Raw genomic sequence first — 12,832 nt, 5'->3', positions numbered from 1 at the left:
CTTCCCCCAAAATGATTATGAAAGGGTGCTGTTTGCCAGACCTCTGTTTTGGGGGTTCTTCCTCAAAACCTCCGGCCCAGGCTTTAACGTGATTATTTTCTAGGCATGTTGTGGTACTTGGCCAAAGGCTCTGAAACTTTTGTGTGACTCTCGCCCTATCCCTCTGGGGCCACAAGAGGCTGGCAGTGTGTGTTTTTCTAAATATGTTCTGAAATATCATTGAAACTAGAGAAATTTAAATAGAGACTTGAATTTCAAAATTAAATCCAAGTTACTCACTGAATGTACTTGCTAGGGTCAGTTTGCTATTTCTTGTATTTACCAAAGTCGTAGGAAAACTTAAAGGTCAAATGTGATATGAGGAAAATATACAGGCAAGGAACGAAGAGAACTGGCTTTCTTTTTAACTTTATCACTGGATTTGCTACACACCACACACATGATTTCTAGAAGCAATGTTTCCTTCTCTCTGGGCCTTGCTTTTCTCTTTTATCTAAATAAGAAGAAAACCAAACGCTCTCCAGGGTTCCATCATTAGTTATGCTATTCAAATGATATCTCCAAAACGGATTTGTTTTTGGAAGCCACAGTAACTGCCGAACTATCTGTAGCTATTTCCAAGATGTGAACTGATACTAAAGGAAGCGTCTGCTAAATTTATGTAAAGCTTTCAGAGGAGGTAGTTTCACTATTGAAATAATTCTCCAAAACAATGGTGACTGACTTTGGACTAAGAGCTTATGAATCCAACCCTCTAACCAGTATTTTTTTTTCCCCATTTCACTTTCCAGCTTGACTTGTGAGGGGTTTTTTCCCCCTCTTCCTTATTTAAAAAGGTTTGTTAAGGCCTGATGAGAACTAGGAATAGGTAGGCAGTAAGTGCAGGCACCCATAAGTAAGTAAGAACAAGCCTGGTTCTTATCTCGCCTGAACACTTCAGTAGGAACAGAGCTCTGTATTCGGTTTCTTCAGCCACCACAACTTGAAGGTTATAGAATATTCTATTTCAGGACACCTTTAGGAACGAGGAGGCCGGTTAAAAGTACTGCAGTGTTATTTTGATTTCTGCCACTGAATGAATCACTCCTCCTGAATGCAAACACCAGCAAAGAATGCGTTAGAGGATCCGCCATCATATTAAAAATTAAATCCGGCTGCATTTCATAATGGGCTTTCCTTTTTAAAGCACGGTTTCATCTTCTCACCATGGAAATTGCGTTCTGATGGCTGTTCTTTATGGTTAACACTGAGGCATCGGCTGAGGTCAGAACCCTGCTTCTCTGAACAGGGAACCACAAATGTCACAGACACATGGTACGCCTGGCAAATAATATATTTCTTTCCAATCTCCTGTGTCTTCAGTTTGCCTAACGTCATGCTCCTGGTAAGCTGAAGAGAGTTTATTTCTCCGGTCTTCTTTCCTTCCTTTGGTGGAACCAGCAGGAGGCATGCAATTTACAATGAATTCAAAAGTGCACCTCTTTTGATTTTTGTTGTTGTCTTTATTTTAACCTCCAAGAAGAGAGAGATTTAACTCAGTCTTCACCCCAGGCTAAGCTAATACTTAGGTCATGTCTGAGCTCTCTGGGGAACCCCGCTTTATACCATCCGAGGGGCAATGGTGTCTTTTCACGTGGAGCAGCACAGCTGTCCAGCCATATGGGCCCCAAACAGCCCAGTCAATCGGATTTGGGGAGGTTTTACAATGTAATTTCTTAACGTGTTAGTATTTGGGGTGAGTTTGATCAGGGGTAGAGACAGCTCTTAAGCCCAAGGGTTTAGGTTTTAAGAAGCCATCACAAATGTCCCAGCATCTGATCAGACTGGTTAAAAACAGATAAGAAATGTGTGACTGGGGGAAGGGAAAGGACTCCTGACCCCCTCGTTGGAGACAGCCCCAGGGGTATGCTGTAACTATTAATTCAGCATCAGCTGCTTTTTTTTTTTTTCTTTTCTTTTCTTTTCTTTTCTAACCCGGGGCTCATCATTTAAGGCGTTCCCACTCAGGCCTGCAGAGCCTGTTACAAAACCATCTCTCTGCTCCCCTCCCCCCATGCCGCAAGATGAGAGAGCAAATATCCTGCATTGCAGCAACAGCGCGGGAGGACTGCATTGAAACCGTCCTCAAGCCAAACAAAACCAGGCCTTTAAGAGAAACCTAGGAAAGGGCAGCAGCCGTGTGCCCTGCTTCCTCTCAGTCAAGACAAACTGCAAGTCACAGCCCCATCCCTCCACGTAGAAGGGGTTCAGAAACTGCTTAAGGAATTCTTAGTGAATAGAAAACAAATAGTCCTGAATCTAAAACCCTTATCAAAATGGTGGAAGTCCTGAACCAAACTACCGCCAGTATAGTTTTTCCACCAGAAAAGTATTTTAGTTTGAGGGGTACGTTACCAGAATGGTTAAGTTTTCCCCCGGAAAGGTATCCCAGATGATGGCTCTTTCCAACTAACTACAGTCTTCAGAAGTAAAAAAAAAAAAATTATTGCAGGAGTGTTTTATATTCTCTTCTCCTTTCCCTGGCTCTATTTCTCCTTGTCTGTCTCAGTCTCCCTTTTCAATTTAAACCAAAGCTTTCCTTGTCTTAGAATTTACAAAAACTGCTTATTTTTAAGCTTCTCGTGGTACACTGTTGGAGGCAAAAAGCCAGTGCTAAGAGGTTTTGAGATTGCTATTCTTTCATTGGGACAAACACCTAGTAATTGACCAGAGCCCAAATGGCCTTGAAGCTGGCAGGACAGCGCCCAGGGTCTCCATTCATTTGGACCATTCCCGCTCGGTGGGCGCCCATCTGCAGCGACCCCCGCAGGACCGCTCTCTCAGCCGCCCCGCACGGGCCATCTGATTTGAGGAGCCGCTCTTAGCTGTCAGGGGCTTGCTCTACCTATCCATCCCTCCTTGCATTGAATCCAGTGCTGCCCAAGAAACAGTTTTGGTTGTTGTTGTTGCTGTTATTATTGTTGTTGTTGTTGTTGTTGTGGATTTTTTAAAAGTCATCAAAGAAGAAAAGCCCGAACAGGAGAAGCAGATGGGCCCTGCGTGTGCGGAAATCGCCGGGATTGAGGTGGACTCCCGCGACTGCAGAACGGACTCTTCGCAAAGACCGAAGATTTCTCATTGCTGGCGCTGGGTTTTTGCGGAGGGTCTGGTCTGGGGGGTGCCTTTGGGTTTTGTTTTCATAGGCAGATTCATCCTGAGTCCTTCCTTAAGGCCAAGCTAACCCCGTGCTCCCGGAAAAACACACTACACGGCCACAACCAACACAACAAAGGCGCCTCCCGAAGTGAGTCTAAATGTACGCGGGACGGGTGGCGGCCGGACGTGGAGACGCACTTTTGTGCCTCTCTAATCTCGGGAGTCCATCTGGCCCCGGCGGGCGCGGGCGGACTGGAGGGCGCGGAGGCGGCGGCAGGGGGCGGGGGGCGGGGGGGTGGTGGCAACCGGGAGGAGGGGACCCGGGAGGGGCGCGCGCACGTACCCAGAGGCGCGGGCACGCGCTCCCGCTCTCCTTCACATTCACCTTGACTGCGGGGGGGCGGGGGGCGGAGGAAGGGACTACCTTCCCCCACCACCACAACCCTTCTCCCCACGCCACCCCACCCCCGCCACTGTCCTGCCCAGACGCTGCTGGAGGCTGGCAGGGAGGGAAGGAGGGGAGGTGCAAAGACGCTCGCGGCGCTGCTGCGGCCGGACAGCCGCGTGCTCTCCGCAGTGATGTCAACCGCATCCGCCGCAGCATACCCCCCCCCATCCACCCCCCACCTTGGGCCTCGCCCGCGCCGCGCGGTCCGCGGAAACCTCTGTCTGGCGCCTCCAGCCTGGGGACGAGAAGCTGGGGGCGTGAGTGTGCCCTGAGCCCCCCACTCCGTTTGCAAAAGCGGAAGAGACAGGGAGTGGGTGAACCCTGGTGCCGCGGCTACTGGGGCGGAGGAAGAGGAGGGGGCGGTCGACCTAAGGTATAGGTTTGACACCCAGGACTGCTGAAGGGAGTCTGCCGGGGACTGGTGCAGCCGCGGTTACGTTTAGGGGGCGGAGGGCACGCTTCACTGCAGGTGCCGCGCTGTGGGCATCGCGAAAGCGCCCCCTTTGCCCAGGATAGAAACGGATAAACGGAAGCGCGTGTGAATGTGGGGGTGCGAATTGCCACCTCCAACCTTGGCTTTCCCGCTCTTCCGAGCGCTCCCACTTCTCACTTTCCCCAAATCCGCATTTTCCTTGGCACAGCTCTCCCCGAGCAAGAAGGAGAGGGAGGTACCCGGGGGCAGTGAGAATGACGTGTGCTGGTGCAGAGAGCGGGTGGGGGGCTGCGGGCCCCGCTCTGTGGACCGGCTCCTAATCCTCTTGTTTTCGGTACAGTCAGCAGATGTGGCTTCTTTTAGCTGAATAATCCGTTAAAAGAATAATAATTTTTAAAAAGGAGATCGACCTCACCCAAAGAGGATGGCGAACGAGATTAGGGCTTGGTAAGGATAAATTAAAAGGCTCCAAATTCTGTCTGTCCCTCTCTGCCTTCCTCTCTACCCGCCTCCCCCTCCCTTCACCTCCCTCCCCTCCCCCCCTTCCTCCTCATCCCCTGCAATCCGCACTCGACGCGAGTTCACGCGGAGGGCTGGATTTTCAGGCTGAACCGCAACTTGCGCTGCGCGTTATTATTATTCATCTGAGGGTGCTGCCGCCACAACCTTTGCCTCCTGCGCTCCTCTCCTTCCCCCCGGCCGCTGCAGCCAGCAGTGCAGTCCCTCCTGCACGCATGCTCTGGTTCACCAAAGGGAGATTCTGAATTTTTTATCATGCTTATGATCATCACCATGATGCTCCTTATCATGGTTATCATTTCCTCCTGCCAGGTGGAGCGACCACCAGCGCCTTCTCGCCACCCGCCCCTTCCCCAGCGAAGGAAGCAATTGGGGCCGGGCCGGGGCGGCCGCTCCCTAGATGTGGGCTTCCTTTTGCCTGTCCGCATCCCTCCCTCATTCATCTGCATGTATATATCTTGATCCCTTTATTCCAGTAGATCTACTGCCTTTCGATGGGTTGGCTGAAACACTTCGGACTGCGACCAGTCTCTTAAAAAGAACAAAAAGAGGAAGACCTTGAGTGGACCCCAGGACAAAGCACTTTGGGCTCGGCAAGAAGGGACGCACGGGAGCGCTGGCTGGGAACTGGAGTGATCTCCCGTGCCAAAGAGCGCCCATGAAGCGTGCGGACCTCTGAGGGTATTCGGATTGAATTTTATTTACCCTTTTGGCATGCTTGAACGATGACATTGTTGGAGAGGGGTAAGGTTTTGTTTTGTTTCGTTTTTTTTCTGGGAAAGAGAACTGAATGGTGGGAGGTCAGGTAGACTTAAGTTGGCTTTCCTGCTCCCCTGCCTCCCCTCCTCGAGATCCAGGTGTTGGAGAAGAGACTAGGAAGTAGAAGGCTTAGAAAAAAAAGTAGACACCGGAGATGTTGTCCGGGGGCTAACGGGAGAGTGGAGTGAGGTGTAGGTGAGTGGGGACTGGCCAGCTGGAGGAGGGTTTTGGGGAAAAAAAGAGGTTTTTTTAAACCCCCTTCAGCTTCACAAGATGAGTTTTGCTGGGGAGGAGAATATGGGTGTCTGCCGATAGAAGCTCTGAGAAATTGATGAAAAATTGATATGTCCATGTACACACTTAAGGAGGCGTCTGGATTTGTGTGTAAACAGAGTGGAGAGGTGAAGGAGCGCATGGAGGGAGGGGGCTTAAAATAATGTCTTATTATCCCTTTGGCTTTGGGGACTCTCATCCTCTGTTCCTCCCCCCTTTTTTGACCTAGGGATCCAGCTGCATTAGACACAGTGACCTTTTAAATCTACGCCCACCCTTTACCTGGTAAAGCCCGTTGACAGTTTGGGGTGGGGTGGGGTGGGGTGAGGAGAGTGGTAGGGGTGTTTCGAAGACATATATATTCTCTCTCTCTCTCCCTCTCTCTGCCCCCCTCTCCCTTTCCCTCTCCCCCTCTCTCCTCCCTCCTCCCTCCTCTCCTCTCCTCCCCTCCCCTCCGTCTCCTCCTCCCTCGCTCTCCCCCCATCACTCTTTCTCTTCCTCCCTCCCACCTCCCTCACTCCCTCCCTCCCTGCTGCATTTTGCATGAGCTATCTAGGTCATTAGCATTTTAGCGTATGCAAGACTTGACAAAGCTGATGAGGGGCCAGATGGGCCTCGCTCTTATGGGTTTTTTTTTTTCCCTTTTTTTCCCCCTCTTTTCCTTTTTCCCCTCCACCACTTGGGACCTGAGCAAGAGGACTGCAGCAGGAGAGTTTCGGAAGGCTGATCCCGGCCCGGAGCGCGGCAGTTCGCCCCTGCGGCACGCCCGGCCAGGCTGCGCCCGCACTCAGCCAGCGAGGTAAAGGCGGCGGCGGCGCGCCCTGCTCTGGCAGCCGCTGCCAAGCCCCCGCTGCCCTCCGCTTTCTGTGCCCTCGACTTCCTCCTCCTGGCCCCCTCAGTTTACTGGGCTAAACTGAGAGTGAGAGATGGGTGGGTAGGGTTTGCTGTGCTGGGGCGAGGTGGGGTTGGTGTTGTGTTTTGTTTTTGTTTTTGTTTTTGTTTTTGTTTTTTCATTGTCTGGAGCTGCAGGGGAGGCGAGGCGTGAGGAAGGGGGTAAGGGAGTCGGGGTAATTAACACGGGGGAGGCACCCCTCCGTCTCCCACTTCCACCCACACCCCCAACCCTCCACCCCCTCCGCTTTGCAGGAAAAAGCCTGGATCCGAAAGGATGGGGGAGAACAAAGAGCCTTTGGAAGACGTCGCTGTTATCTCATTGTCTGTGTGATTGGGGGAGCTGCGGTAGGGAGGATGCTGTGGTCCTGTTCTCCCTGCCTCCCCACCCCCAACCCTCTCCCCGCTGTCAGTGCGCACGCACGCGCCCTTCTTTTTACTTATTTTTCCTTGTTTTTTTCATCCCATCTTCTCCCCACCCCCCTTCCTTTCTTCCACCTGTCCTTCCTTCCTCCTTTACTTCCTCAGGAGAAAGGCCTCTCTCTCCGTGTTCACAGCGGACCTTGATTTAAATGTCCATACAATTAAGGCACGCGGTGAATGCCAAGAATGGGGCTGGCTGAGCACCGTCGGTCCGCGAGGGCCCGCCGGGAAGGAGCCACAGAGCCGAGGCGCCCTCCGCAGAGCTCAGCGCCGCGGCTTCGGGCGGGAGGGGTCTCGGGCTCCCGCTGGCTGGGCTAACCCTGAACCGGAGCCCTTGGGGCGGGGAGGTGTGCAGCTTGTGACAGACATGGGCTTAGAGAGGCAGACAGACTCAGGGAGAGAAGCTGATTCTGTGACAGAAACAGATCTGTGCAAGCACAGATGCGATGGGGGCGGAGGGGGGGTGCCTGTGAGCGCATTACGGAGTGCTTCTGTGTGCATATTTTTCTCTGGGCTCGGGGCGCATTGTATGTGGGTCGACACCTTCCGTGGCTGTGTTTTTGTTCTGGGCTTAGCTTTTGGTTCGCCCTTTAAAAAAAATAATCTGGCATCCAGAAGACTGGCAGTCTGTGCCAGGGCTTGGACCACAGATATATTGTGTTCTCCTTGAGGCTGGGGGTGTGGGGGGGGGGGGGCGGAGTGGGTAGCCAGTTGGAAGGGAGGAGGGAGGTGTTTGTCATTCTTTGCTGTCGAGCTGTGGGCACCTGACAAGCTTAAGGAAGTCATTGGGATATAGAAGGAAGAAGGAACAAACTCCTGGAGGGTTCATAAGCTCAATCAGGGCTGAAAGCGTGGCCAGGGCTCTTAGGAGCATCTCACTTCCTCCTTGCGGCTGTAATTGTAGTTTCAGGCAGAGATCCAGGAGATGCAGAGGAAGGGAGAGGCGCAGTAACCTACATGTACCAAAGGGGGGAGGGGATGAATTCCTTCTTAAATCTGAACTGAAGGAAAAACAGAATGTGCACAAGTGTTGATTCTGAGGAAAGCCTCTTTTGAAAGGGGCTGTCAGGGAATGGAAAGCGCTAACCCTCCCTCATTCTGAAGAACCTGCTTCCCAAATCAGGCCTTCCTCCCCAGCACTCGATACAGACCAGCAGCTGATCCTAGAGAGCCCCCGTAGCTGCAGTGGATGGTGGCAAGACCTAAACTCATAAATTTCCAGGTGGAGGAAATGGGAGAGGGACAGGTCCCTGCAGAGAAAGGAGGCCAAGAGCTGGATCATCCTACCAGGAAGCCGGCTGCATCCCTTTGCCCACCCTTGGCAGAGGCCTGTCTTTGCAAGACCAAGGCCGTAAGGGATGCACAGGATTTTAGTCTTGATTCTTCACGCGTTAACCAAGGCCTAAAGGAGTTTCGGGGTGAAGCTTACTGAGGCATTCTTTCCTCTGCAAAGCCTCAGTCTAGCCCACTTAGCAAATTAGCATTTCAAGATACCATGGATCCCAAGCCTCATTTCCTCCCAAATATTTATTAAGTACCTATTATGTGCCAATCACCGTGTAATGATTATATCTTAGGTTCTTCCTCTGCCCTCCTAAAGGAGTATCTGGAGTCAGGAGAGGTTAAACGTGCTGTATCCCATCTAGATACTCCCAGAACCTTCTCTGCCACCACCTGCTTACCCCTTCTCTCTAGAAGGCTGCAGTTTCCATCATGCAAACTGCAGGCATGGTGCTATCCCTCAACTCCCAGAAGGCAAGTTTGGCTAAAGGACAGAAGAGAGCGCAGTTTCTCTGCCCCCTGAACCTTAGCCAGGGTTGTCCTAAGAGGCACAGGCAGCCACTGCCTTCAAAACAGATCATCCTCCAAATGGTGCCTCCTTGGGGTATAAATCCCCTTGCCTCCCTCCTCCCCTAAGAAGGCTGCTTTTGTGGTTTGGGGGCACAATTTAAGCCTCCGATGACCAACCCTTTGCCCTACGGTTGCCCACGATAGTGAGATTCATCTCTGATTGTTTTCCCATAACTCCATCAGACAGGGCTGTACCCTTCACTGATGTGCCTGCCCGTCAGCACAATCTCCAGATGCCTCCCCCAAGTAATGGCCCTTTTAGGTGGAAACCTAACACGCTTCTCCCTGAGAGCTTCAACCACAGGCACCATGGACAAGGCCTGCCAGGTTCCTGCTGCTGATAAACTATGGAAGGGAGGGGCATATTTTTTATTACTTATGTAAACTCTTGTTCCAGAAAGCTTTAATGGGTGTGGGAGTGTTCTAGGTTTGCCGGGTCTGTGTGCATGGGTGTGGGGTTTTCCTGTGTTCACCAGGTCTCATTATGAAATGTATTTTTATGTGGGGCTTTAATGACTGCAAATGGCAGAGATGAATGTACACTCTGCTCCTGGTGTAATTTCAAGGCCCCCTTTGTGTTCACCAAACAGAGGTGTCTGAGTGAAGGTCAGTCCTAGCTTCTTCCCTTCTGCTATATTCTGGGCCTATTTATGCCTAGTGATATTTATGTAAGAAAACTGAAGACTGATGCTCTTCCAAGGCATTTCTCAGACCCCCTCCCTGTCCATTTGAGCCCCTCTAATTATATCCTGTGACTTAAATGAAGGGAAAAATACATGATTTTTAAAACACAGGACACGTTGAGGCAGTGTGCTGACTGAATATGCTAAGAAGGCCCCCATGAGTCCACACACATTACCATCATTATGGTCCTCGTGACCATGGGAGCTCATATGTTGCCCAAGGTGACTGTATGAGATACATTAAGATGGATTTAGAAATGTATCAAAGGAAAAAATGGTAATATTCTTGTCTCCCCTGCCAGCGACGGCCCAGGCGAGATCTCTGTTTAAGCAGAAAAGAAACTGATCTTTTAACAAAAGCTAAGGTAAACTCTTCTGTCATTTCTATCACCAAAGGGGTGGGGAGCAGAGACAATTTTTGTGGCTGCATGAGGAGCCTTAGCCAGAGAAATAAATAATTCCGCTCAGAGAGCGGAAGGGTGCTCTCTGAGCAGGCATATGCCCGTGTATGTACATATATACATACATTTTCTCTCCTAACCACATCCATCGCTAACATTTATAGGAAAGCATTTAAACACACACACACACACACACACACACACACACACACACACAGAGAAATCTATCCATCTATACTGTCTCCACAGGGAAATAATTTTCTCTTTGCCTCTACTGAACTTACATAATACCCCCACCCCCTTGTTCCAACCTTAGAATGGAGTCCTCTGGGGGCAGCTGCAAAGCACTCTCCCTAGGACAGATGGAGCCTCCCTCATCTACTCTGTGGGTGGTTTTAGAGCCCCATGAGTCAACCGGGACTGAGGGCTGTGCTGGTAGTATGTGTTTGAGGCTCGCCTGGCTGATTCACAGTGATGAGTATGTCAATAATAACAATTATGAGAATTATGATGCCTAATAAAGATTTTTTTTCTTCCAAGTCCCATCTACAATTCTTTCATTGGGGTGTTTTTGCCAAGTCTTACTCAATTTGACTCCAGTTTAAAAGAAAAAAAAAAAAACTAAAACATTTAATAGTTCATTGCATCTCCAATGTAGACCTAAAACAAGAGAAAGGACTTCAAAGGGGCTGAAGTCCAGTCAATGTGTGCTGCTCTGTGCCACCTTATCCTGGATGCCTGGGGCCTGGAGAGATCTGCACCAAATTTAGATGGCCTGGAAAAAATGCAGGCCTTATTGAGAGCAAAAAATGTTCCAGGTCAGAAATGAAGTGTCAGCAGCTCTCAATAGGGCTCACCTCATTTCTTACCCTTCTCCCTTTGTCCTAAGAAGTGTTTCCCCAGAAATGAGGACCTGGGTCATTGCTGCATAAGCCCCCCAAAATAAACCTCGAGGATCACTAGGGGCTTTCTCAGAATTAAAGTGGGGGCAGGTTTATTTTAAATTAAAATCCAGTCTATTTCTTAAACATGTCCAAATATTGAGACTTAGAACCTAGGAGGCAGTACTGTCGGGGGAAGTTCAACTTGCTACTTCGCCTAGCCCATTTAAGGCCGGTCTTTGCGGAAAGCATGAGTGTACAGTCCAGCCTCCGTAGCGGGGGCATACCCGGCTAGGCCTTGCCACCCACCCGGCCTGCGGCCCCATCCCCAGGGCTTCCCAGTGACCTGCTTTCCAGCGTACAGGAGGCTTTCACTTTTCTCTTTCTCCAATGCCCCTGAGACCTATAAATTGAGCAAGGCGAAGAGGAGCAGGAGCTGGGCCCCAAGGCCCTGGGTCGTCCTGCATTTCCCAAAGCTTCGGACTGATCCGAAGTTGAGGGGTAGCCTCGGAACCCCCACGGTGAAGACAGCCCTGGAGGGGCCCACCTCTTTCCCCCTGCCGCTCACCTCCGTTTCCCAATTTCGCTCAAGCGCCAGATGGACACACGACAGTCAACGTTAGAGACGATTACGGAGTCGGGGTGGGAATAGGGGGAGGGCCAAGGCGGGGGTACATCTTTAGCTTTGAAAAATGGGACGTGGCAAACCTAAGGCCTTGGCAGAATGGAATGTCCTCCCTTCTCGGCACCCCAGCGCTTGCCCAGCCGCAGGCTGCGGCCTAGACCCTGCGCCTTCCCGCCGTGGCCCCCCCCGGCCTAGCCTGCGCGCGCGCGGGGAGGGCCAGGGGCCGTTCTTCTCCCCTCATCCTCCTCCAGGCCGCCTTTCTGTCCACTCTAGAAGCTGCAGTCTCCACAACCTCATCCCGCACCCCGGAAAGCCTCAGAATGTGCGAGAAAGAGGGGCAGGCACAGCCCAGGGAGGAGGTTGAGACTGGGGCTCTACCGAAAGGTCACTGTTCAGCCACTCCCCCGACTCCCCACCAACCCGGCGGCAGGGTGAAAGCACTTTAAGGGTAGATTTTTGGAAGGGGAGGGATTTCCGTCCCAGTGCATCCTGCGTGACTCCCCTTTACGGCGCCCAGCCTCTCCTATCCCCATACCCACGGTGACCTGGCCACAGGGCCGGGGCAGCGGGCACCTTCCCCCAGGACCTAGCAACACGTCCTCATCATCCCCAACACCCTCCTTCCGCACCCTCACAGCACTCTCTAGAGAAGCCAAAACAGCAACACAAAACCCTCAACCCAGAAGGAAAATACACATTTCTCCTTTAGCCACAGGAGAGGGAGCCGAGAAATTGGTCTGAAAGAGAGAAGCAGACATGCTCTTTCTTCTTGAACCTCCGAACCCTTGCCGCTCTCCCAGGAGTCCTTCCCGTCCCCTGGGCGCGGTCTCTCTTCTAAAAAGAACTTAATTCCCTCCTTTTCCTCACCTGCTAGGCCCACCAGGGTGCAGAGTCCATGATGTGAGGCTCCTTCGGATTAACAGACCAGTGCCCTGAGATAACCTTTAGAGCCCTGGTCTCAAGGTCATGTGCCCCAGGAAAAGGAGGCCGACTGGCCTCAAGAGACCACAGGTCCGGACCAGAACGTGCCTGGCAAAGGTCATGCCACTGAAAGCTTCTGACATACAGGAAAGTGCACCTGGACTTCACAGGGGGCCTCCCTTCAGCCCCCTCTCACACTTACACAGATTGATGTGGCAATATTTATTCCCATTTAATTGAGACACTGGTTTAATTTCAGATTGCCTCGGTTTAAGGCCCAATGGGGTTTTCTGCAGCTCTTTTCCCTAGTGCCTCTACAGAAACTAATTGCTGTTAATATCCAATTTTGGCTTTATTATTCGTTAGCCAATTATGTATCCCATAGCCCAGGCCCCTTGCTGCTTACTGCCTCTGCTGGAATCAGCTAACACTATGCCTGGCTTCTGCTTTTTTCCCTTTGCCTGACTCAGACCCCTCCCCCACCCCTAGATGATTTACAGGGCACATCAGTCATTTTGTTTGTCCCAGCACTTAGCGCAGTTGGGGGGGGGGGGTTACTTTGAGACTTTTTTTTCTCCTTTTGAGAGAA

General features: G+C 51.4%; 1 long non-coding RNA gene across 4 annotated transcripts; it reads left to right on the top strand.

Annotated features, from left to right (window-relative positions):
* The first annotated feature begins 3,625 nt into the window (after positions 1-3,625).
* Positions 3,626-10,355, top strand: LOC109498875. Of its 4 annotated transcripts, none has more exons than XR_002155848.2 (6): positions 3,626-3,956; positions 4,357-4,463; positions 5,015-5,279; positions 5,797-5,852; positions 6,259-6,366; positions 6,714-10,355. It is a non-coding gene; the product is annotated as an uncharacterized LOC109498875 (long non-coding RNA). The 4 variants fall into 4 exon arrangements; XR_002155849.2 differs by having other exon boundaries at positions 3,628-3,956; positions 5,012-5,216; XR_002155847.2 differs by having other exon boundaries at positions 3,630-3,956; positions 5,012-5,279; positions 6,263-6,366.
* The last annotated feature ends 2,477 nt before the right edge of the window (positions 10,356-12,832 follow it).

The sequence above is a fragment of the Felis catus genome, chromosome B1 (genome assembly GCF_018350175.1).
Source record: "Felis catus isolate Fca126 chromosome B1, F.catus_Fca126_mat1.0, whole genome shotgun sequence".
NCBI classification, from domain to species: Eukaryota; Metazoa; Chordata; class Mammalia; order Carnivora; family Felidae; genus Felis; species Felis catus.
Note: the sequence above shows the minus strand (reverse complement) of the source record. Positions and strands in the feature narration are given on the sequence as shown.